Here is a 24,097-nt window from a genome sequence, read left to right as displayed (position 1 = left end):
TAAGAACTTTCAGTAAGGAGGAGTAATGGTAAGGACAAACACATTACATAGCTATGTTTAAAGAGAAGGGACTGTGGCACAATAGCCAGGCATACAACCATCTGAAAACCACTTTTATCTGTCACACTCACTAGGTATTTTTATTTTGTAATTTTTCCACTTACAGTAACTGTACTTGTTACTGTTTTCATTTTGTTTTCTAAGACATTATACAAAAGGAATTAGGGAGTCAGAGCCCTTTGAAGTATGCTCAGCATGTGAGAAGTCTCTTTCACCATGTTCTTAGATACAAACAATGAAAGAAAAGATGCATGAAACTGAGCACTCAAACAATCCTTCTCCCCGGTCCTCTGTTCAGCCTCCGCTCTGTATGTTTTGGGTTCTGGTCAGCAGAGTTGTAACTGCTTCAGCTGTTGCACATCTCCGGGTTGCACATCTCTGGGTTTTTAAAGACACATTTAACTACCAAGACATACAAAAGCAGCTACCCAAGGCTGAACAGAGTTTTTATGCTGCACAGTTGTACTGGTCCTTTAACTTTTTATGAGTCATAGTTGAAGTATTCGGGAATTCCCCTCTAAATATGAGTTTGACACACTTGCATTATGGAAAGTTATTTTATTCAAAAAAGTAACAGAATGCAACATTCATGCAATACCCAGGACTATATTTAGGAACACACAATTGGTCTTTTTTTCCAATAAAGCTTCTAATTAAATACAGATTTTAAAAAAAAAAAAGTGAGAACAAGACTGAATAGCAAAAGTAGCAGCATTGAAAGAGACAATCGCAGTGTTACACACTCAAGCAAGTCAGGAGTATTTTTTTAAACTATTGAAACAATGTTAGGGCTGTCTACCTCCCCCTCCCAGATCCCCCAGTTGCATGCAAGAGTATACAGCTTCTCTCTTACCTGTTTGCTGAAGCCCCTTCTTGGTGGGCTGACTAGTCATCAGCGATCACCTGACTAAAGCCTGGAAAAAAAAATAAAATAAAATCAGCTGACCACCCTTACTCACTGGCTTTCAGCTTAAATACTCCTCTCCACAGCACTTTGTCATGTGAGGCAGGACAGAACCAGCTGTCATTGCTTCAGAAAAAGGGAAACGGGCCCCTCCGTTTCCACCTCCTTCCTTCCTCCTCTCTCACTCTTTCCTATCTGTCCCTGCCTCCGACCTCCTCCCTCTCTCATTCTTCCACTTTGCTCATTCACTGCCCGCCCGGCTGGGGTCTCCCAGGGGAAGCCGCATTCCACAACGTACAAGCATTTCCCTTGCATCTTGAGGTTTCTCAACAAGCTGCCTACACACTTCTACTTTAAAAAAAAAAAAAAAAAAAAAAATCACAGAGAAAAGGCACCACATTCCACAACCCTCAGTCAGCCCTGGCAGACTACGAGGCATTTTCAGTCACACAGCACAAAATGCATTAGTCAGAGCTGAAAGACCACACACTTTGTACCACTACCATGCTAACAGAGAATGGTCTGAGCAGAGCTACAGGAAAAAGGAAAGGAGGGGTTCCTATCAGTGCTTCCATTTTACGTGGGGTAGCTACCTAAATACATGAAAAATTCGCAGGAAAAGGCCCAAAGTTGACATTCCCGGCAGAAACAATGTGAATGTGGGCAGTGGGGAAAGCTCTCCGCTCACGGAGCGCGACCTTTGCCGAAAGGACTCCCCCTCCAGCAGAATGTGTTATTCCAAAGACTGCAAGACATTATCTAAATCAGAACTTCTATCTCCCCAATGGTTTGTTCATAGGAAATACAAGCCTAGAAAAAGCGAAAGTAATACTGCATGATTCAGATTCCCTGAAACCACATATACTTTCAATTCAAACTTTTCTCTTCTTCAACGCTCCTTATAGTTCTGCAACTATATCCATCTATGGAGTTTTCTCTTCTCTACTTACGCAGTTTCAACCCTCCGCATCTGCGGAGAATCTGATCAGCAAGGAATAAGAAGAGAGTTCAGTATAAAAATCCCTCCGTCCTAATCCAAATGACCTAATCGCTCATCTATCCGCTCACTGCTTCCGCCCCCCCCCCCCCGCACTTATCTATTGCTCGAAGGCATTTTAGGAGTACATATATGGCTTAGGAGAAAACACCTCTTTTTAAGTCACATCAGAGAGAGTGAGCGCGCTGTACCGGAGCACGTGCTCTTGTCCACCCAGACCAGTACCACGGAGTCCCCAGCCCTGAATTCCCCGCTCTGCGTGGGGACCGTCCCTAATGCGCCCTGCTAGGCTCAGGGGACCGTCCCTAATGCACCCTGCTTGGCTCAGGGGCTTAAGTCAGCGTCAGAAAAGTGTAGGGAGGCGGGGGAGCAGAGGGGGGAGAACCCTTAACTGTCTGCACTGGAATTTCTCTTTAGGAAAGTCCATGCTTTAATGAAAGACTGATACTAGATACCACAAAGAAACTTTTATTTCTGTACGCACATGACTCAGATACATTTTCTGTGTGGGTTATGTGGTTATGTTATGTTTCATCTTAAAAAAACTGTTTCAAAGAGACCTTTAAACATTAGTTTTCAGAAAAGCTCGATGTGTTTATGTACGAGTGTTTTTAAACTGCCTTTCATTGCACAATGCTATACAGAGCAGACACTAATGTCTGTTTTCATTATAGATATAATTTGCATCTAGTACTAAACACAATAATCTGTAAAAATATTTATTTTAAATGATTTCCCTAAATAGTTCCCAGAAAAGTAAACAAACTGAATCCTTCAGCAAAACAGAGCCTCTTAGTTATAATATTGTTATTCTTCCCCTTTTCTCATTTTCTTGATCGCGAAAATACATTTAACTCAATGTTATTGACTTAGATGCATTAGTTTATAAAACAAATGGTAGCTGCTGCTGTGTGGTATTTCAGCAGAGGAAGGCTATCCAGAACTGCCTCAGAGACTGAACACTGTCGCCATTATAACAAAAGCATTAAAATGAATAATTCATGAGCAGAGGGAGTACCCTACCATTAAAAGGCACCGACTATTTCACGAATTGTCCAAAAGCTACTCCTTTTACTGCCCAGTTCCTCTAACTACTTAATTATTCTTCATTTTTCTAAAATGGCATAGAGTAGTAATTAGCAGAAACACATGGACCAGTTTTAGGAGATTTTGCTGAAGAGTAAGAAATGAAAGCTGAAAAGTGAGCCAGGGGCGGGGGGGGGGGGGGAAGTGTTTATGTTCGATGATGGATATATTAAGGAAACAAGACTTCAAACTTCAAGAGGCTTTTCCAAATTGCACTTTCGAATTTTGCAAAGGAAGAACATAGCAATCTGTCCTTTGCCTTTGTCTGGTACCTTCCTCTTCAGGATCCCAAAGCACCATGACAATGCTCAGGAATTAAAAGGCCTCGTTAGTGAGCACTTTTAGAACCCTTCTCCCTTTTATAGGTGCAGAACATAAGACCTCAAGAAGACTAAATAATTTTCTCCATTTTATACAGGAAGGCTTAGAGACTGAGGCAAGAGCTTCATCCTCTGCTTTCCAGTCCTGTGCCCAACAAAAACACTAACTTTCTCGCTTTATACTAACAAGCATCACAAGGCTCAATAGTCCTGCAAGTTTTAACCTAAGAAAGTGAACTGCGGTGCACAGGTATTTTCTGCAGGGATGGGGAAACAATGTGATCCATTAACTCAACTTTACACCTGAGTAATTTACAAACTTAGGTTTTGAATAACATTTTTAAAGTAATCCAGGTTAGAACAGCAAAGTATATCTGCTCATGTTTCACAGCTGCAGGAAAAGCACATACTGTGGCTGGAAAGAGATTTACTTATAACTTACATTTTCAAACTTTTCAAGACATTAAAATCAGGTGCACTAACATCAATAAAGTTCTCAGATTTCATCTGAAGCAACATCTAGTTCTTCAAACAGTGAAATTCAAGAAATTTTATCTGCAAGTCATTTTGCCAAACACACAGCATTCTATAATGTTGAGCAAAAGCCATCTTAAACATCTTTACATACGTGGGTCCCTTTTAGGTGTCCTACTATCTTGCACTATTGGGACGAACACAAATGCAATTCTTATTCCAAGGCTGTCACTGCAACAAGTTCACTGATTATATGGTAGCAAACCTATTCATACTGAGATACAAAAACATGTCCCCAAGGTAGAACATTATGGATGGAATTATAACATTAGGTGTAGTTTTGCAAGACCAGACACCGTCACTGGTCAACTTATTGATGCTCCTGGGCTTTTTATTCTTAAACCAGTCAGCTTGTTTGCAGAGCCTTAGCAGCCACTTTTTTTGATTATGACCTTCAAACTTCTAATTCTCAAAATGACATTTTTTGATTCCAAAAGCATCTGAGAAAGATGCTCTCCTGATCTGGTATTAGATGGAAGACTTCTGCCAAAAACTTGCCCTTCAGTCAGCTCAAAGCTGCTCTCACAGCAAGTCCTTACAGGAGTAAGGAAATGCTCTTTAGCAACTAGAACAATCTGTACAATTAAACATATTTTCAGTTTGAAGTCCCCAAGGAACTGTGAGGAGAACTGAACTATAAAACAAATATAAAAAAACCCACGCTTGGCTGTTAGATATAATTAATATAGCCCAGCTCACAGCAAGCAGGTTTACTGTAACTAATAGACTATTTCAGCACAAATGACCAATAATGGTTTGATAACTTATAGCAGGAAGAAAGAGGAGGAAAAAAACACAAAATATTTAAGAAAACTTTTCCAAATATGGCATGAGAGTTCACATTTTTAAAAAAATTGCACCCAAAAAAGCAATAAAAGAAAGAAGAAATGTTACAAACATTTCAAAGTTTATCTTCTTCAAAATAGCTGTCTTGAATCAACATACAGGAAAAATTCTCTATTGATGTAAACTAGCATGAGTATGTCTACCAAACTAGCAACCTCTAGCAGGGCATCCAGACTACTGAGTCACTACCTAAACACAGGTGTTCTGGAGAAGAAATAGTAAGTGCAAGTAGCTTAGTCAGCATTTTGCTACTTAGACAAGCAAGGAAAGCTGGACGAGAAGAGAAAGGAGTAGTATCGTACACTTTGGTACAGTAGTAACAATCAGATTGGTACACTGTTCTGTATGCATGACTGTCTCAAAACTACATTATGGCCCTAAGCAAGAATGAGAGGAATTATATATAAACATACATCAAAGTAATGGTAACAATCAAATGCAAAATAAAAAATGAAAGAGATCGGAGGGAAAAGAACTGTTCAATTCTCCAAGAATAATCCATCTGATCACAGTATGCCTAAAAGTCTGGTCAGACTACATATAGAAATTTATATCTAGGAGCTTAAGTATGCTTAGAGAGTTTGGTATTTGTTTTGCCTCCAATCATAGCTGTTTTCTAAGAGTCTATAAATTGAGTAGACATGTTCTACAGAGCAATGGTGTTCTGCCATACTAGCTGTTGTTTACTTGTATCAGCAAGCATGAGAATGATGATCTACAAATACGGGAACTATTCATAGCCCTTTCAGTACTACAGAGGAACAGCAGAACTATTAACTATGTTTTTTTAAAGAAATAATACCTTTTAAACATTAAAATAGTGTTATAAATTAACAATAACTTTTTGAAGACATTTTGAGGACTAAATAGAGGCAGATGCAACAGTAGTGAAGGGCAGCAGAACAGTATTTCCATCTTCTTTATTGTAAGAAATATGGTGGAGGAGGTGTCTCACCACAACTACAAGATCACAGAACAGTTGAGGTTGGAAGGGACCTCTGGAGGTCATCCCTCCTGCTCAAGCAAGGCCACCTAGAGCCAGTTGCCCAGGACCACGTCCAGGCAGCTTTTGAATATCTCCGAGAACGCAGATTCCATGACCTCCCTGGGCAACCTGTGTCAGTGCCTGGTCACCCTCACAGTGAAAAAGTGTTTCCTGATGTTCAGGCAGAACCTCCTGTGTTTCAGTTGGTGCCTGCTCCCTCTGGTCCTGTCACTGGGCACCACTGAAAAGAGCCCTGCTCTGTCGTCTTTGCACCCTCCCTTGAGGTATTTACATACATTGGTGAGAACCCCCACGAGCCTTCTCTTCTCTGACTGAGCGCTCCCAGCTCTCTCTGACTTTGCTAACAGGAGAGACGCTCCAGGCCCTTCATCATCTTTGTGGCCCTTCACTTTCACTCAACTCTCTTCAGTAGTTCCACGTGTCTTTTGTACTGGGGAGCCCAGAACTGGACACAGCACACTGGGGCTCAGTAGAGGGGAAGGATCATCTCCCTCCACCTGCTGGTAACACTCCTCCTAATGCAGCCCAAGATACCATTAGGCTTATTTGCAGCAAGGGCACATTGCTGGGTCATGCTCAGCCTGGTGTCCACTAGGACCCCTGGACCTTTCTGCAAAGCTGCTTTCCAGCCAGGCAGCTCCCAGCATGTATTGGTGCATGGGGTTGTTCCTCCCCAGTTGCAGGACTTGGTATTCAGATGTTACGAAGGGAAGTGGTTGAGTCACCATCCCTGGAGGTATTTAAAACACGCATAGGTGTGGTGCTTAGGGACATGGTTTAGTGGTGGACTTGGCAGTTAACAGTTGGACTTGATGATCTTAAAGGTCTTTTCCAACCAAACGATTCTATGATTCTATGTCCAGGTCTTTCAAGAAGTTAGTCAAAGTATGCAACTTTTGATAAGGTGGACACTGCTTTCATTATTTCGTACTTTCAACTACAGGCTGGACTTTATGAAAGAGGTTTTACTTTTCTTCCCTCCTTGACAAGGAATCCCTCAGGCTCATTATACTCCTCCTCCCTCTCAAATACCAGAGTTATTCCCTGGTGTAGAAGAGGTAAGATTTTTGTGACAGTTCATTTTTGTTACCTTGGTGTTGTCCGACTCTTACTTCCGCGGTTTTTCAGCATTTTGGGAGAGTGGGCTTAGAATAGAAAACTTAAGGAAAAAATATGTAAAACATTTACATAATTAAAAGTAGTACAGTTCTTCAGGTATTTGTTTGTAGGATGTTCTCATGGTGCTTTTAAACAGAACAGAACCAGCAAGAGCACTCTGAGTTTGATGAACTTGTAGCATCCTATTGCAGTCTCTGAAGTGTCGAACTGTCATAGGAAGGTAAGAAGAGTAGAAAATGTTTTCTTTGGGGTCTCAGTATCAGGCAATCTACTGCCAAATGGGCTACCTAGTTACAAAACAACTTCATTGCTACAGAAATAGTAAAAACAAATTCTCTTCAGATTTTATAGGTGCAATGCAGTTCCTCCAGTCCATGTCTCCCTTGACTTCCTGCGGCCAGTCCTCTGAACTCCAAAGGGCTCAAGATGTGCACCAGACCTGCATGCCCCACACTGCAGCACCTCGAAGAGTACCAGACAATTACGTGCAGGCAACCGAAACCCACCCTAAGCACTCCAAATGACAATGTGACTTTTGTTCATGCACATAATTAAATAAGTTGAGACGTGTGTAAAGTGACACTCAGTCCCCCATGCTGTTAATCAACAATGAAACATTCCAGAGACGACAGCAGTCAAAAGTGATAGGGAAGAAGAATTAGTTGACTAAAGCTTTGTGCTCCAATTTGCAACCAACTTCCTCCTTTCCTTCTCACTGTAGTAATCCTTCCCTTCATAAAAGACAACAAAATCTCTTTATTCACGCAAGTGTATACATTGTCTGTCCCAAAGCAAGAGCAATTATATTCAGCGACAAACTAGAAACTATTTATAATTCAACATGGAACAAGGGCAAATCTAGGCCATCTTACCACTACATAAAAAGGGAAGCTAACTAGGAGACCTAGTGTCTTTTCTCAGAGCACAAAGTTCACTGAGAACCCTTCAGATACTGACAGCACAAGCAAATCAGCCAAAACATAACAGGGTCCTGCACTTGTGCCTCATATCACCAACGAAATTTCATAGAATCTATCACAAAAATAATTACATCACCAGTGCTTGGATTTTCCTCCCACCTTTTCCAGTGTCCTCCATATTTCCAATTCCTGTTTTATACTCTGAAATATTTACAGACCCATGACCTTTTCAGTTTAAAAAAAAGAGGGAAAGGTACCCTCAAATATTTCTTCTTTACCATCAATACACAAACAAAAAAATACAAAAAAACCCACAAAAAACAATGAAAAGCAGCTCCAGACCAACACGTCTAAGGAAAAGATGAACTTGATCATGGTTCAGAGAGGTACAGGGATATTAGAGCTCTGAACAGACTCCTCAGGGACTAGCAGCAGTGCAAGTACACTGGCATGTATTCTGCTTCCTCAGAAAGGCCAATCACTGGACACAGTACCAATGATTACTCTCATTTCTTCTGCGGTGTTATCATGGCATGCTGTAGTTTCAGGCTTTTGGTGTTGTGATCTTCTGTTTAATATACAATACTAATTTGGTGATTGTGGCATGAGTAGATATCCTTAAAGCCTCCTTTTGGGGCTTAATGGCTATTAAGTGACATGCCTATGAATAATCTCATTGTGCTGTAGGTAAGCACACAAACAGAAGTACAAAAATCTCTCTCTCATACCTGGACTGTTCCTATGCAAGTGAATATTTGTTCCATATATACAAAACCAGAAAGAATATTTGTCTTGTATTTGACTGTAGGAACATCTGCTCAGTATTTTTCAGCATACTGGTACCTTGTTATGAAATCTCAAGCAATTATCATACTCAAAATGAAAAGTCCTGCAGTGATTCCCAGTGGAAGAGAAGGTGGACGATTTCAGGGGCTCCCTATCTATTGTTCTCGTTCAGTGTTATCTCGCCAGTCTTATTCAGGACATCAAAAAAACTTAACAGCATAAACATAGACCAATGACCAGCAATCAAGCACCCTAGCCTCCGGACTTGTTAGACTAAGCTGTCTTATAGCTATTCAATGCTGTAATTAATAGATGTAGTTCTGCACAAGAACTACACTTGCTTTTACTGGTGCTGTATCAAAAAAATGAAGCATGTTACATAATATCAAAAAAGTCATCTTTTTAAACAAAAAATAAGAAACGAGAGTTGAAGTTCTTTGGTCTTCGAGAAACTGCCATTATTCCCCCCCCGCTAAAAAGTTTCAACAGCTTATTTCAAAAACTTATCCTCTACAAATGTGAGGAATTAATTGAAATTCAAATAGCTTGTTCACATTTTTCATGGCTAGAAGCCTAACTTTTTCAATAGCATGTCACTAGTTAAGTCCTGTTTAATTTGGGAACCACAGAAAAACAAAAGAAAGAGGGGGACCTTGGCAAATGTAAGGAAAGCTAGCTTTCAAGCAAGGGTGTAGAGGAAGAACAGAACAGAGAGAAGGAAGATGAGTTTTCAGTCCTACCACATGTAAAGTTTGCTTATTCTAGTCTTCCATTGCACCTAACAATAGGACTGAAACCCATGATTTTTACAGAGATTATCTCAATCACTTTCTAAATCTGTCTTTCAGGTGTTTAGACGGATGGAGGTACATGTGGACTGGCCTGGTGACCAGCTTTTAAGAACTCTTTTTAATAAGTTATATCAGGTAAGCTTTATCAATGAATTAGTATTCCCAGTTACTTAGTGTTTTTATGGAATCATTAACAAGGTAAAAAGGCATACAGGTCTGTAAATTACTAGTACTTCTAAAAAAAGTATGATGCACAAAACATTATCATAAACAGCGTGAAGTTGAGCACTCAGAAGGCAGATGGGGCCAGACTGAAAAACACTTGTGTAACCTTAAGTCCATCTTCCTTTAAGTGTGCACACACTATGACAATAGTCTTCAGTTATTGTTCAAAACCTAGGGTTATTTTTCTTGTTCAAGATCATTAGTCATTTGTTCAATGAGCAAAATGGTATTTTCTATTTACTCTGCCATTCATCACATGGCCATAGACCTTCCTGCTGTATCCTATTCACCTCCAGCTTTGAGACAGAGTGCACAAATTTCTTCACGGGCTTATCACCACTGTATGTATATTGTGAAAATTACTTCCATAATATTTATAAGCACCATCTCCCTACCAAAAAAGAAATAAGAATTATCTTAATTTCACATCTGGGGAATTGAGGTGTAAAGAAATAAGGCTTAAAGTACCACTGACTGTGGTCATCCAATTTAGCAAAGAAAATGAGAAATACTGCCAGATGACCAGGCTGAGCTGTAAACTGCGATGGTTCAGCAGCTGCTTCAAAACACCACCTCAGCCATCCCCACAGCAAGACACTCCGATGGCTCCTGGCTAGGGGGCAATCATCTCTGAGCAAGGTGTCTCCAGCAGGAGTCAGAGACCTTCAAAATGCAGTTACCACTGACCTCACTGAAGGAAAAGACTGCTCAGCACTTCCCACAATCAAGCCCAGTCAAACACTCTGAAAATGGCATAAACTAGTAGGGAAACCAGCTTTTCAACAGTGGCAAGGACTCAACGGATGATGTCTCCCAGACCTCAATGATAGAGGCAGGAAGAGAGTCCCAGGGCAGCACTCAGTCACCCATCCTTTAGGTCATTCTTTCTTTGCAAACTTCTCGCATGCACCACACATCTTGTAGCTATCAAGTTTGCAAATCCATCTGAAGTAGCAAGTGGAGGAAAAAAATCCATTGGAATAAGCATTATGTGAATGTGTAATTAGATCCTGTATCGTGACTATACAATCAGAAATACAGTGAGCTAAGATAGCATTGCCAACACTAATTCCAACTTTGGTTAATTTTTAGCACCTGATATTACCATCTTATTATTCAATATATTTTTTAGTCAGTACATTTTTAAAGCCCTAGGAAAAAAAACGTAGAACAAATACTTTCATAGGGAAGTGGCCTGACCACAGCGTGGAATGGCTGGATGCACACTGTAGACCCCTATCATTTGTACTAATGGAGGGAGTAACCACAGCAGTAAGATGCTCTCTTTCATACAAGGCATTGACAGTGGGTCAGCTACAAATGACATCTGACTAGTAAGAAGAGATGGTAGGCCATGCTCAGAAATCTTTGGCTCTTCATAGCAGAAGAGTGTACTTGAGTTACACACAACTTTTCACCCATTTCCTCAGCCTTGATGTCTTCTGCTTTTACACCCGTTGTTTTTTCCTTACAAGAGTTGTTCTTCATTCACTCTTAAGCTTCCAAGCACTGTCCCTCATCACTATTACATTCTTCTACTGTGTCCAGTTCCTCATTTAATCCCAGTCTCAAGTCCATCGGGATTCCAAATCCCAGTTCCCATCTCCCTCTTGGGTCTTGTTGCTTAAATACCCTATTTTCCTGCCCAAGTGACCACTTCCCCTCATCTCCCCAGCTGATCTCAGTTCCCTTGCTTCTCCCCAGTCTCTGGATTTTGTCATGAACTTCTCTCTTCAAGGTCCTTGTCTCAGTGTTCTTACACAGATGAACTCCAGCCCCTGTATACTCAGTACCCGTCAGGACCATTCTTTCCCTTATTTGTACTTCACAGTCCATCTTATGTGTCCACTACATAAAAGACTGGGTTTTTCTGGCAAAGCTATAAGATAATCTTAAAGAGGTTCTTTGATCTCACTTGAAATAGCCAGGATCTGAACTACTAGGTACAGCAGGTTATTTCTATGTTCAGGTATACTCGTCAAGAGCAAAAGTAAAAGTGCAGTGCTTCATCTCCAAGTTTCAAATGCCTCTCTCATAGTACAGGCAAAACAGCAATAAAACTATGTAAAACAGTCACAAATAGCTGAACATATTTTACCTGACAATTTAATTCATCCTCCTTCTTACATTCAACAAAATGTGCCCAAGGCAGAGATGTGACATGGACAATTTATGCGGTGTGGTGGAGTCATGCTCTAAAAGAGAGCAGGCTGCTGTGAGCGGAGATACTGTCCATCTCTGCCTCTTTCCATCCTGTACCCTTCAGCATGATCAATTCTGCTCCATGCCCTCCAGCACGGACAAGGAACGAAACCAGCACGTTAGCCAGGGTCAGGTGTAGACTTTCTGCACAGTTACGTAGCTCAGGAGATTTGTCTTGTATGTCTGGTTCCATCAGACTCAAGTGAACTGCAGTGATGGGCCTCGAGGTGCAGGCTCGAGCAACACAGCTTCCAGTGGCATGGCCGTTAGAGAGTGACCGATAAACGTAGTACAGTAGCCATGAAATAAATAAAAAAATTAAAAAAAAAAAAGCAGCCACTTCTTCACAGTTTCCCTTTTCCTCTTTTCCTGGTCCTAGAGCACAGATCTGTTCTGTCCCTGCCACGGGGCTGCTGTGTCCCCAGCCCCACCTCTCCCAGCAGAGCGTTTCTGAACATCTGGCAGGGCCGGGCAGGGCGGGCTGGGGATGGTCCAGCCCACGCAGTCCGCATGCTGCACACTGTACCCCTTGATAAACATGATGGGGGAGAGGAGAGGATCTTCCCAAATATCAAAATGGAAACTCTGAGCTGTACAGCAGTCTTCTACATCCTGATTTGCAGGATCAAACCAACAGAGGTGTTTATAACTAAATCCTAGTCCAAGAGTGAAAAAGGATATTTCCTACATGAATTTTACAGTTTACAGATTTACAGCACCACTTAAAGTAGGCTTTTATTATTTATTACAATTTTTATTGTATTTTTGTAATCATTTCATATTACGTGTATTTGTGCAAAATGCAGCTATTTTACAGTTTTTAATGTACCGAAAAGCTGACTTAATAATTTACATGAATTAAATTATTTGGGTATAATTACACTTTTATTCTTTTTAAAAGAACTCTTAATCCACTTGACAAAAAAAAAAAAAAAAAAAAGGTTTTGTTTTAAAAAACAAAGAGACAGAGCCAAAATATGCAAGATATTGTACCGGCATTCCACTTTTAAAAAATAAAAGCTAAGTATATTTTTCTAACAAAGCTTTCACAAATTATTCCTACTTTAATTAAATCCCTCTTTGCTGGAAACTAACAAAATGCCATTAAGAGCACAAGACAGTTATTATCTTTTAGTCTTTTTGCTTTTTCTATAACACAATATTACCTAAGTTTCAGCAATTCTTGCTGCGTTATCCACCTCTCCTTTAAAGAAAATACTCTGTAACCATAGCAATACTTTCCCACCCTGGTATTATTTCCCGCTGGCTTGTTCTAGGCTTTTGCACATAGCAACCACAGCAATCCTTGGTCTAAACTATCAACTTCTTCTTGGCAACTCTTAGCAAAATCAGTGTATCTGTAAACTACCAAGTATGCTGCTTTACATTTTCCAAACAAGATTAATATATTCTGAATAAATCGAGTATTTAAAGTCATAACAGTACTGTGTGTGATATTCTAGTATCACAAATACTAGATGTTGATATTCTAGATGCTATCTTCTGGTTTTATCATTTTCTACAGAACAATGCATCAATCTCTCCTTAGATAAAAAGCAATAAGCCGCTTCATAATTTTGTCTCACTATTATTCACTGAACTCACAACAAAACATTAGGGTCACGCTTCAAAATTACCCCATTTTTAACCGAAGTCATGCAGAGGAACACCAGCTATACCTTCTACACTTGGCCAGTTGGACTTCAGGTCCACAAACAGAGCGCTGATTCTGCAAGGCCTGAAACATATGCCTTAATTTTGACACCTAAGCACTCGCATAGCTCATGGAAGTTGAAGTACACAGCGAAGGAGTTGATGACTATGCTACAGAGGGCTGATATTAGTCATGTGCATAACTTGTTAATGCTACACAGGCCATACTAGCGTGACTTACGTATGCAGTTATTTGTAGAAGGACGTGCATCAGAAGTACAGCAAGCCCAAGTCAAGTGGCCCCAGATTCCTTATATTATTTCACTACTCCATCATGTAATCAAATTAAGTTTCTGAAGTCTAAGTTCAATATCAATGCTTTTCTTGATTGCTACTTTACTGTAGAATCTAAAACTGAAGAGATTTTTTTTCCAAAAAAGTAAAAGACAGAACAAGATCCTAAAACAAAAGCAAAAAACCCCACTTAAAACTAAGAGAGGTTGATTTTGTTGAGCACTTTTTAAACAGTATTTTAACCTGTTGCATAATAATCACAACAAAAGCCCTAGTATACTTTGAGATTTATCTGAATTTTGCTACTGATTGAATTAGTTTTCATAAGCTGAATAGTAGGGTACAGTCAGTCAATCACGGCGAAGCAGCACAAAAAACATTTGGGGGCAGCAGTGATTTAATATGATCGTATGTTACCGTGCATCCTCTCACCGCACATTCTCAATCCCACTAGAGTCAGGGCTTTTGCCACTGACTTCTGTGCCAAAATTTTATCCCTATTCTTTATTTGTTCATATGAATCACTCAGCGATATTCCCTTAGTATGTTCTCTGTAGAGGTAGTTCCACAAGAGGAATTAGATACCCAGGACAACTACATTGACAAATCACCTACTGAGAGAGACATTACCATTGAAGAAAAAACATTTTGTCTCAGTCATAATAATGGAAACAACCAGAGGAACTTGGATGGGTATCATCTCATATATATGTGTATGTGTTTGTGTATATACGTATACATGCACACACCCCCATACATTTTTTTTTATATATACGCACATATATAAAATATATGGGATATATATCAAACAAATATTCAAATGGCCCAATACATTTGCAAGAGCTGGCAAAAAAAAAAATAAAAAAGGTTACTCACTAAGCCAATATCAGCTACATAGGGCTTGAGTTTTTTTAAATCTGAAATGCTACAAATGAAAACAATAGTGAAAAATAATTTTTATAGAACAATTATTCCAGGAAGGAGAGGGAAGACTACAGATTAACCTTCCATGCCTACTGTTTTAAATGTTGTGGGGATAAAGTATATTCTAATTTATGAATGCATCACCTATCCACACACATGTGATTCCTCTACAACTATGAGCCAGTTGGGGCTACACACTAGAAGAAAATACTCTAGCCAGATAGGCCAATATAGGATCACATTCCCGATGAAAAAAAAAAATCATTGTTGCCTGTTTATTTTTTAAAAAAAGGAGTTGGGTCTTTATGCATACAGAAAATAAAGCAAGAGTCTAGATTTGGAAAAGGAAAGGAAATAAAGTGATATAATTACTTTTACTGGTCTACAAAAAAAACCCAAACCAAAAAAAAAGGTATTTTGGTGCTTTGTCTGGCAGAGACATACATTTATGAATAATCTTCATAAAATTTACTTAGGCTTTCTTTTTAAAGAAAAAGGTGAAAATTTGAAATTAGTGTTCCTGTGATTTAGTTATGATCACTAAAAGATTAGCAGGAATACAGAAAAGAAATGGTAATTTTGTCCCCAGAGAGCCTCAAAATTAAGACTGTTCTAACTAGCAGATTACAAAAGTGCCCTATCACTGTACAGTAAAATACTTTGTACTTTATCAGCTGTTATGCTCAATTTGTGGGAGGATTTCCAGACAGAATCCTTTAACTGAGAATCACAAATTGTAAGTGAAAAAGGAGACAACTTCATTTTCTTTTTCCATAAACAAAGGTAATAGATTTATTAAATTCTAATTGAAATCAGGGGGTTTTGTGGTTTGTTTTTTTTTTTTTAATATGTTGATCAAATGCATCACAAAAACCAAACATTACTTGCTTTGTTTAGTTTTAAGAGGATACAGTAGGAAATGCCATTCTATCCCATCAAGGATTTTCTGAATGAATGAATTGGTCTGTTAAGAACAAATGCAATTACATTTTATTCTAAAATAATCAAATATACTCTTCCTTGCTATAAAAGCTATTTTGTTCCAAAGGTAGACATTTTGGTTAAGTTTTCTCATATCTTAAAGACATTGTTTTATAGAAGTCACTGTCCTCATTTAGAAAAGTATGGAATTTTGTTGACTTTCATTTGATTTACAGAGAGACTTAAAGGGAATGGAGCCACTGAGATTAATTTTAACTTTTGAAATTATAACTCAATCCACAAGGCTAAGGAAAATACACTTTTTAAATATATTACTTATGAAGGATTTATTGTATTTTTAAATAGTAACATTTGGTCAAGGTGCTCTTCCCCCAGCCACAAGAAATAACTTCGAAAACTTTTGCAGGAATTAAAAAAAATAAAAAAAATAAGTCAATACTTTTCCACTGGCAAGTCAAGTGAAACCAATGTATCTTTTAATTTTGTTTCTGTTTATGATAGTTCAGGTTGACATGTGTTTAGCAAAATGTCAAGAATTTTGTTAATATTTTAGGTACATCTTATGGCTCTTCTATATATAGGTCCTTAATTGCACTCTTTATTCCTTACATGACATTTCCCTTTCTTGTTCTTCATTCATATGTTTTAGAGACCTTTAATATTTATCCCTTCTTTTAAGGGGATAACTGCCCAGAGGTCTATCTTTCGGAAGTGTTGAAAGTCTTATCTTTAATCTTTTCGTGTTTTTTAAAACTAGCAAATAGTCTCGTACTTTTAATTGCAAAGGCCTCGTTACAGTGACCTTTCAGATAGAATTTAAATGCTTCCCCATAAATTAAGAATGAATATTGTTTTAATGCTAGTCTACTTAAAGGATGGGTTTTTTCCTTTCCAGTCTTCTGAAGTCTCAGAACACTTTAGAAAATCTGCTGTAACTGGATCTCATACAGAGACAGCAAATGATCCAATAACCACTGGAAAAAATAAAGAAGTGCTAAAGGAATCAAACCAAGAGTGAGCTCTGTGACAGATAGTAGATATTTGGGGAAATTTGAGAATATTCTTTGCTTATAAATCCATTACTTCCAAAAAAAACATTAATTTGCATCCTATTCTTACTGGAAACCTGTGAACCAAACCCACAAATAAACCAGCTTTGAAACTTGCAACCCCAAATCTCAGCAGAAGGAAGATACAGCCCTGTTTGGGACATACACATTAACCATTGTGGATGCAGTGTTCCTATTAGAATGTATTATCACGCAGTATCCAAGTTTATCAATCCTGGCCTCAATTCAAATATGCAGTTAGATGCCTTACTAAGTGCTTCTCTAAACTGAGCCTTTAATGCTATTTAAAACTAACTTAATATAGAAGAGAGCTATAGATTAACTGGCACATCTATTGCCTTTTTGGTTTCAATCACTTCTATTTAAGCACATCACGCTCTGGGGAATACAAAAATTGGTGTGTGTACGTGCGTGTGTGTGAAATCCCAGTAAGTTGTGTTTGACCTGAAATTGCAATTTCAAACACTAGCCCATTCCAGACCTCAGGCTGTCTTACTCTTCCAGTCTCACGTAATCTATTCAATAGTTAAGTCTCGGTCCCCATTACTCCTTAATAGTGGTTGTGCCTTTTAATGAATTCCTCACAGCAAATCATCTAAAACTGCCTTTGGCCATGTGGCTCCTGCAGTTGATTTGGAAATCCAGAAAACAAGACATGCACCAGCATTAGAGCACTTGGCCAAACAATGACAGCTTCATGCAGGAACCCTGTGGTACAGGCAGCAGTGCCAGAATTAAGCACGCTTTCATACCATCTGATGTCTTAGCCGTGAGACCCTCCTCTGTCCTTGTCCAATGCCCTATGTCATTCATACTTTCCCACTCTTGTGACAAGAAGAAATTTAGAGATGAGACGTCCCCACGGTACAGCACACGCATCATTAGTGGGATGCTGGCTACTTCAGAATGACAAATGAAGGCTGCCCGCACAGCCCAGCGCCTCCTTTGAAGCACATGGGAAGCTTGTGTGAAGCCAGGAACTGCTGCCACACTGCTGGCTCCCTGCAAGGGTACCAAAAAAAAAAAAAAAAAAAAAAGGAACCCCCTAACACCTGTAGGGATTTTGGGATTTTCTAAGGGAGGTCACTAAACATACGTAAGCCCCAGAGGGTGGTGTGGCCATGAGTGCTGTTGCCCAGAAGAGGTGAGCTGCAGATCGAGGCAGCTGGGAGGAACCCCTGGGAGGAGGAGGTTGCCTAGAGCAGCCAAGTGTCTGCTACAGCTTTGCGCAAGCAAACCATCTCAGGAACACGTGTGATCATCTCATCCACTAGACATTCCCAACTCATGTCATAAACACCATTGTTCTATCACAGGTGTATTTCTTCTGGGAAAAACCCCAATATTTACCATTTATTAGAAGATTTTGCACCAACACATACATCCAAGGAAGCAGAACTAAAGAAACATATGCAACCTTGATTTCAGCATTTCCCAGTTCTGGCTGCCTGGCTTTGCCCCCTTAAGATGTCTTTTAAAGTGCATTCTGTACGTGTAGAGTTTCTTCAACTTTAGAGGAAAAAAATAATCAAGCCAGGCAAATTCCATTTTGTGGCAACCTATAGACAACCACACACCTGAGAGACAGAGATAGAGCATTAACGCTCAGCTTTGTTGCTTGAGTCAATCAAAAAACAAAAACCAGCTGTGGTATCATCTTTTGCAGTGCCTAGAAACCCAGGAATCTTATGTCCAGGCAGTGTGCTGGAAACCAGCAGCATCCAACAGCTAGTGACCTCCCTCTGGCTGTCCATCACCTACTGCCATCTTGTCCTCATTACCACAGTGTCTTAATGTTTCTCTTTGAGTTCACAGCAAGTCTGGCCTTACTTCTTGCCTGTTTTGCTGCTTCTACTCAACATGTGAACCAGAACTGCAGCCAACCCTCACTCACCCATCTTCCTCTGCTGCACGGTGCTTAGGAGCCTGCCAGGGGCATCCATGACCATGAGAGGGTCTACCTTACTTGTGCATCCCACCCTCCAGTTGAAATCAATGGGACATGGTGGTGCATTTAAGATTAGATGTGCTAATATACAGTACTATACAAAATACACTCATGTACCCAGTCTTTCTTCAGCCTCATGTTTTCTATGTGTAAAGAGGCTTAGCTCCCTTTATTTTTACCCTTTTTTCTGCCCCTCTCTGCCAATCAGAAGACACTTCCACAATCAAATAACTCCATATTTCCCAACATATAAATTGGGGTGTGGGGGGGGGGAGCGGGTGTTGAGGCAGAAGAAATAACTTCTTCCAAGTGGTGCACAGTGCAGTTCTGGAGTCAGGGCAATTAGGTTTACAGCTGACAAAAGAAAATGATCTCATATCCCAACTGAAGAGAGCACACGGAACAAAGTGCAATGCAAGAATCACACAGCTGGAAACAAAGACATGCCATTTTTCGTAACAATGCAGATGTTAAGATATTGAAAATATTTTTAGCATGTACTAGGGAACACAGAAAAGAAAAAACCTATTGGGAATAGCAATCCAGATCTACATTGTTCCCCTATTTTTCATGACGTATACAATAGCGTGATCCCCCTCCTTCTATGAATTTAAACACCTAACTCTGAAACAAACTCTTCATTTTTCCAGAAAAATATCAACATGTTCACTATTTTTAAATATATAAGTATACAGAATTTTACCCGAAACAATCCATTCAATTCTCTTCAACCAGTTTTCTGCTTTCAGAGGTCTGAATAGTCTGTCGACGGACCTCACCTCCATCACAACAATGTCTGAGCTTCCACGCTCCAACTCCATTTTTAGTTTCAAGTTCTAGTATGCTGTACAATTTAATGCTCAAAACCTCAAAGTAATATAACTCTGTTCTAGCACATCTTTTATTTTGAAGTGGATTTAACACTGCAGGAGTTGATCATACATGCTCACTCCATAGTTCATTATCATCTTTTCCCACTGCCCTCTCCTCTAGAAATTATCTATAGCTGGGCAATATACGCATCCTTCAGTTGTGGAGAAAGGTAACTGCTCCTTTTCCTTTGCATGTGACTCAGCCTTCTGCATACACACTGATACACTATACAGGAAAAGAGGAAGACCCACTACACCATGACAGTATGTTGCTGTCCCAAGCCATACCAGACTGTAAGACCTTGTGCCTCGTTTAGTGTCGCCCTGGGCCATCTCACCTGAACATGCCATACACGATGGACCCCTGCTGTGCTGGGGTCTTTGTCCCTTCCCACTTCCCAATGACAAGATCACTTTCTTGCTTTGAAATTCTGCTCCCTTTCCCCAAAGGGGCAAAAAAAGCACAAATGCAGTGCGTGGGGGATTTCTGAATTCCCCCACTCGTCCAAAAAAATGGTTTGCTAGGGAAAGAAACTTGATACAGATGTCAAGAGGATGGGGCCAGACTCTTTTCAGCAGGCAATAGGCACAAACTGGAATATAGGAAGTTCCATTGCAATATGAGGAAAAACTTCTTCACTGTGAGGGTGACCGAGCACTGGGACAGGCTGCCCAGAGAGATTGTGGAGTCTCCTTCTCTGGAGAGATTCAAAACTCTCCTGGATGCCATCCTGTGCAACCTGTTCTAGGTGATCTTGCTTTAGCAGGGGGGTTGGACTAGACGATCTCCAGAGGTCCATTCCAAACCCTACCATTCTGTGAAATCCCAGAGGGACAGATAAGGGAGTCCCAGTATTCCCCATTATAACTTGATTCTCCAGTTTCCAACACTTCCTCAAGAACTGGTGTTCATGGCCACCTGGGAAACTGGACTAGCTGAGGAGCACAGACAATGACCCCAGCCTCTCAAAACTCCGCTCCACACTCAAAGACACGTAACGGCATGGCAGTGCCAAACACCATGATGCTATGCCTCCTGCCTCAGCCCTGCATACATCCTGTAACACCCCAACAGAGTCACCCTTCATTCACACATGGGGGCTCTGAACATCTTAGCAGCACAAATTCATATGAGCACAACACAGTCTGTGCAAATCCTAGATGTTCCCTTGAAGCATCAGACTTCCTGAACATGCGTTACACAACAGTCTGTATCCTCAGCTACCCTTTGGGATGGGAAGACAACTGCCAAGAATGGGCAATTACTGCTTAGATAATTCACACCGCTTATAAGCGGCCTCAGTTATCCCCAGCAACAACTCATGCATAGATAAGGAAGAGACCCACACAAACTGAATTATGCTGGTGGTGACCACCCATACGGAGACATGGTGTTTCCTGAGGAACAATATGTCGAGCAACAACAGAGGGGCTGCAGGGGAAACAGTGGCAGTAACAGGCTGCTATCTCCAAATCCACAGTCTGTATTAGAGAAGCCTTTGGTGAAGAGGATTACATGAACAGTCCTGTCAAGCTACGTATAGACTTCAGCAGTTGCGCAGCCCTAGTCTAGTTTATATTGGACAGGAATACAGAATACAATTTTGTATTAAAAAAAAAAGTCTTTAGGATGAAGCTCTACAGTGCTGTTTCTAGGAGCATAACTTGTTACAGGGAACCACCACATACCAGGAACACTTAGTGGCTGCCAAAGCTGATCATTATTCCAAAACATAAGAGGTTGAAAAAAGGGTTTTAAGTGGACAGAAAGTGCGTGTGCAGGGGCAGCTGAACAGCTCTGTGATGATCCCGACTTGTCAGTTGCCAAAAACATATCAACAGTTCCAATTCCATTCATGCAAAAGGCAGCATTTCCTATCACATCGTAAAGGTAGAAATGCTGTTTGCATCTCCTCCCAAATTTGACAGGCAGCTCTGCTAGGACTTCTAGGACACTGCACAGTTAAGAGTCTCCATCACTTGTTTACCTACCAGTGCCATTACCCATGGCACAGAGATGGGGGGACATACTAGACTACTTATAGGAGAGAAGGAGCTTTGGAAGGCCTGGTTTAGTGTGCCTGGGTTTAGTTACAGACTACCAGACACGGGTAGAAAGATCTGCCAAGATCAACCAGGAGGTGAAGAACCTGTGAAGAGATGAACGCCTGCATTAATTTAAGATGGCATTACATTTATAAAGTCATTTCAATAAACCAGAACATTAGAAGAGAGTTATCTGACTTGTAAGCAGCTCTGTGCAGGTTTTGAAAGACTCCAGAAAGTGGTTCTATAAATACAGATTATAACCTTGGCTTAGTACAAGGAGCTGTACACCATAGAGTTACTTCATAAGACAGCATCCCAAAACATATCAGACATGAACAGAAGGCATGAAATGTCAAACAGGTATTTTAATTCTCCCCAACCCATAGTTGGGAGGCCAATGACTACAAGCCATCAGCCAAAACGGGGCCTGAATGCCAAGCACTGCAGCTCTTATCCCTTCAGTCTCCAGATAAACCTGCTCCTGCAGTCAAGCAGCCAGGCTAGTACCCATACCCTCTAACAAGGGCACCCCAGATGTGTGACTGTAGGTGGTCAAGATCACAGAAGAAAGTGACAGTAGCCTGTATGGATGTCCTCTAGCTTAGAAAAAAAAAAAATTAAAAAAAAATCTAACTTAACAGAAAGACGGAAACAGATTGCAAAGGGCCAAGCTGGGAACAGGGGAGTTCCCAAGAGTTCCTAGACTTCGTAGAAAAGAAAAAAAAAAAAAAAAAAGGTAAAATTTTTCTAGTTTTTCCCTATGTAAGAGGAAAGTACAGTTTGACTTAATTGCAAAGCGTAATGTTAAATGTGAGTAAGCATACATGTAGACGACTCATTTTTAAATAACTACAAAACGCAAGGAGTTAGAGAAGACACAGTTTAGGACTGTTTTCTTACTCTTAAGGCTCACACAGTAGAATCAGGTCTAAAGGAGTGCTACAAGACTCAGATACCCTGTGTAAGCAGGCTTATCTCCAATCAGGCCTGGTATTTCCCCAAATCCCCAGCTGCATACGCAAATAACACACAGTGAAGGCAAACTGTAACGCAAATACAAGGTCATACTCCCCTAAGAACACAGAAAGCTGGTGCATGTCTGAAACCTGGGACCGTAACCTGGACGGCAGCTACTTCCATGGAGGTGTTAGATCACTGAAGAAATCACTTAAGGTGTGCCTTGCAGACAGTGTTATGACAAAAAAGGATTAGACACCTAACAGAAATAAGCTTGTCGATCTCGCTTTTTCGATGTATGGTGAGATCAATACAAGAGTACACAGACATCAGAACTGTATGCAGAAGGTGCTAAAAAAGTGGAGAAAAAATAGAAAAAGCCCCAAGTGATTCTAGGGATAAAAATGAAGTGTCTTCAAGTGGGACTTAAGGATTTAAGTCTGTATAAATTATCAGTGAGGATAATTTGTTTGAACAGAGTACCAGGCCAAGTGGTGGATTCTCTGTTATCCCCTTAAGTTTTTGCAAGATATTGAGCACAGCAGAATCATCCCTGAGCACATTGCTGTGTCCTTCGGCATGCAGGAGGTTTTAAAAGATAGCGTAAGGATCTTTCTGGCCTTGAAAATAAGATTCTGAGAGCTGTGCTAAAGCTGAAGACTAAAATCTAAAGAAAATATTTAACATTTTAAACAACGTATTTCCTATTAAAAGAAAACCACTTGTAAAGACTAAGTATTAAGAGTGGGAAAGCACAAGCATTTCCAAGTGCCAGGTAAGCATGACAGAAATTTTAAGAAATAATTTAATTTCTATGAAATATTTTGTGCTCATTCTGTAATTGGGGAAAATTCATGTGAACGTCAGTCTCGCCTCCTACCAATTATGACCAAAATACTGCCTTTTGCTTCCCATCAGTGACACAAGAGTACTGGCATTTTTATTTCAAAATTTGTACATGAGGACACAGTGAACATATTAGTAAAAGGTTGTGGTTAGTTAGGTAAACTCCCAATGGTAAATTTAGTTATTTCCTGATCTCACAACTTAGTAAGACATGAAAGTCTTCTGCCAGTTTCTACCTTCTCAACATATGGCGACTCATTTCAAACCAAGAAGAGATACAGAAAACCTCCCCTTTTGCAATAAAGTAATTAATCACTGTGTATTGACATTCTTTCCTACTCTTGTGTCACTTTTTAAAGGAATTCCCCACGTTCTTCTTCCAAACTTAGATTTTAGGTATAGTCTTAAGCAAATTATTAACATCAAATAAACAATTTAATTCGATGTCTCACAGGACCATGCTTTTCTGCACATCTTCACATACTTCTACCACCCTCAATCCCCTCCCAGTATATGTAGAAAACTTAACATAGAAAATTAAAATATAAAAAAGAAAATGAAAAACACATGTAGAAATGTGGGGGGGGGGGGGGAAATCTGTAAAAGAATAGCAAGGTCAAGAAGTATAAATATTAAACCCACTCACATTAAAAAACTGAGAAATGCAATGAAGCTAATCAACCTATCATTCAGGTTTCAGCAACGGGTTTCTACAGGAATCACATGAAAATAACAGAAAGGTTAGA

The 24,097-nt window shown here is 40.0% G+C and overlaps 1 long non-coding RNA gene across 2 annotated transcripts in view; it reads right to left on the bottom strand.

Moving 5' to 3' along the window:
- LOC142604762 (uncharacterized) overlaps positions 1 to 24,097 on the bottom strand; it is a 57,877-nt gene that overhangs the window by 18,259 nt on the left and 15,521 nt on the right. Inside the window, exons 3-4 of one of the 2 annotated variants that reach the window (XR_012838602.1) lie at positions 914 to 974; positions 326 to 438 (exon numbers count right to left, since the gene is read on the bottom strand). This is a non-coding gene — a long non-coding RNA (uncharacterized LOC142604762). Of the gene's footprint in view, positions 1 to 325; positions 439 to 913; positions 975 to 24,097 lie in introns of those variants that run through there. The other variant, XR_012838601.1, reaches the window with a different exon arrangement.

This window comes from Balearica regulorum, chromosome 1 (assembly GCF_011004875.1).
Source record: "Balearica regulorum gibbericeps isolate bBalReg1 chromosome 1, bBalReg1.pri, whole genome shotgun sequence".
Lineage (NCBI taxonomy): Eukaryota > Metazoa > Chordata > Aves > Gruiformes > Gruidae > Balearica > Balearica regulorum.
This window is presented reverse-complemented; position numbering and strand designations above follow the sequence as displayed.